This window comes from Mandrillus leucophaeus, unplaced genomic scaffold, assembly GCF_000951045.1.
Source record: "Mandrillus leucophaeus isolate KB7577 unplaced genomic scaffold, Mleu.le_1.0 Scaffold150, whole genome shotgun sequence".
In the NCBI taxonomy this organism is placed as follows: domain Eukaryota; kingdom Metazoa; phylum Chordata; class Mammalia; order Primates; family Cercopithecidae; genus Mandrillus; species Mandrillus leucophaeus.
Genome location: NW_012101477.1, coordinates 4,860,379 through 4,863,200, shown reverse-complemented (window position 1 = coordinate 4,863,200; position 2,822 = coordinate 4,860,379).

Here is a 2,822-nt window from a genome sequence, read left to right as displayed (position 1 = left end):
TCTCCCTTTACACAATCTTCTGGCTCTCTCCTCGCTGTTCCTTGTCTTCCACACCTTCTCTCCCTGATTGTCTTCTGGGAATCCCCAACTCCTCACCTTTACTGTGACCTCTCTAAGCTTTCCACCTCCGAAGCTTAGCACCAGCTTCTACCCACACCCCGAAGGCTCAGTGCCACCTTAACCTCTTGCCCAAGGAAAAGGGTATTTCCCCTAAGGAAGAGCTGCTCTCTCCCTCAGAATCTAGTGCCAGTTTCCTCCCTGACACTCGGAGCATGCTTGCGAGGGGAAACCTCACTTCCCTGCAGCCACCCAAACTGAAAATAATACTCCTCTTTTTATTTTTCCAGACAGGGTCTTGCTCTGTTGGCCAGGCTGGAGTGGAATGGCGCGATCTTGGTTCACTGCAACCTCTGCCTCCCAGGTTCAAGCGATTCTCCTGCCTCAGCCTCCTGAGTAGCTGGGACTACAGGCGCATACCACCATGTCTGGCTAATTTCTGTATTTTTAGTAGAGATGGGGTTTCACCACGTTGGCCAGGCTGGTCTCGAACTCCTGACCTCGTGATCCTCCCACCTCAGCCTCCCAAAGTGCCAGGATTACAGGTGTGAGCCACTGCGCCTGGCCTACTCCTCTTTAATGTGAATAACAACCAAGGTGTTCTCAGTCTTGTAAAAACTGTGAATAAGATCATCTTAAACATTACTATGTTTATTGGTCTACTCGAAGTCACAATATAGGTAAACACAATGTGCATGTTACACAAATACAGCTTCAAATGTCACTCTCCCAGTCCCACCTAGGTTACTAGTTTTAAGGAATTAGAGAAATTACAGGCCTGAGCCACCATGCCCGGCCAATTTTTGTATTTTTAGTAGAGACATGGTTTCGTCATTTTGGCCAGGCTGGCATCAAACTCCTGACCTCAAGTGATCCGCCTGCCTCAGCATCCCAAAGTGCTGAGATTACAGGTGCGAGCTACCGCACGCGGCCGGCCTTTTCAATATACATCTGGACCTTCAAGGTTTTATTTGAAAGGAGAAGTCCAGCCCCCTTGTTGTCAGTTGAAAAACAGGCTTCTTGTCTACATAAAGAACATGGGAGGCCAGGCGCGGTGGCTCATGCCTGTAATCCCAGCACTTTGGGAGGCCGAGACAAGCAGATCACCAGGTCAAGAGATCAAGACCATCCTGGCCAACATGGTGAAACCCCATCTCTACTACAAATACAAAAATTAGGTGGGCGTGATGGGGCGCACCTGTAGTCCCAGCTACTTGGGAGGCTGAGGCTGGTGAGTTGTTTGAACCCAGGAGGCAGAGGTTGCAGTGAGCCAAGATCGTGCCACTGCACTCCAGCCTAGCGAAAGAGCGAGACTCCATCTTAAAAAAAAAAGAATATGGGAATTGGGAATATGAGAAAAGAGATAATAATTTTGTTATTAAAATGCTCAGAACAAGAGTCACTATAAGGTCATGGAGACACTGATACAGTGGCCCCAAACCACAGGTGCAAGGGACCAAAGTACCCAAGGAACAGCGATGAAGGCGAGTCCGCAGCTATAGGCACAAAACACATTACTCCTAGGTTGAAGGCTGGTCCCAGAAATGGGATGAGACCAGGGTTAGGGGGACCCAGTAAGCACTGGTTCATTCTGGAACCCCTAGGATAAAGGGGGGACACCCTGTTCAATCCAGTCTGCCGTAAGTGCAGGAAAAAGATAGTAGGGAAACTAGAAGAGATGCCTTTTCCCTTCTCTCTTCTGTTCTGTCTTCACAGATGGGTAATCACATCTCCATACCACAAGACGTGCCCCTCGGATACATCTCAAGAACTGGGATAAGTTCAACCCCCAAACCCTAAAATGAAAAACTAATTTTCCTTTGCAAAACCAGAAGAACTCTGGCCAAAAGTACAAATTTTAATTTTTTTTTTTTTTGAGATAGAGTCTTGCTCTTTCGCCCAGGTTGGAGTGGTGCCATCTCGGCTCACTGCAAGCTCCGCCTCTCAGGTTCATGCCATTCTCCTGCTTCAGCCTCCCCAGTAGCTGGGACTACACCCGGCTAATTTTTTGTATTTTTAGTAGAGACAGGGTTTCACTGTGTTAGCCAGGAGGGTCTCGATCTCCTGACCTCGTGATCTGCCCACCTCAGCCTCCCAAAGTGCTGGCATTACAGGCGTGAGCCACCGTGCCTGGCAAAAGCACAAATTTTAATACTGTCCTCCAGCTGGACCTTTTCTGCCACCATCAGGGCAAATAGTCAGAGGTCCTCTATTTACAAACCTTCATGGCCTGAAGGAAAAACCCCACTCCTTATAAAGCTTGTAAGGCAAACCCCACTGTCCTAGCTATGCTTAGCTGCCTTCTCCAGGGCTCTCCATTGGGACTCCCCTGCTGACTCCCTTCTCCTCCAAAAGCCAAGGGGAAAAATTGCCTCCTCCTCCTCCACAGGTCAAAAAGTGAAAAACAGCCACCCGGCTCCTCCGCTGTTTATCTCACTCCCAGAACTTGGCAATAAGCCCTGCCCTACACAGAGCCCCTTAGTTCTCCCTCCAGGCTCTGCCTGTTAGAGGAAGTAAGTGAGCCAGTTGGACCCATCCAAATCCTCATCTCCTTTTCAGCCTGGACCTCTGGCAAATTGAAAAAAAAAAAAAAAACCTAGGAAAGTTCTCAAATGACCTGAGAGGCTCATTGAAGGTTCCCAAATATTGGCCCTTACATTTATTTATTTATTTATTTTTTGAGACAGAGTGTCGCTCTGTCACCCAAGCTGGAGTACAGTGGTATGATCTCGGCTCACTGCAACCTCCACCTCCTGGGTTCAAGC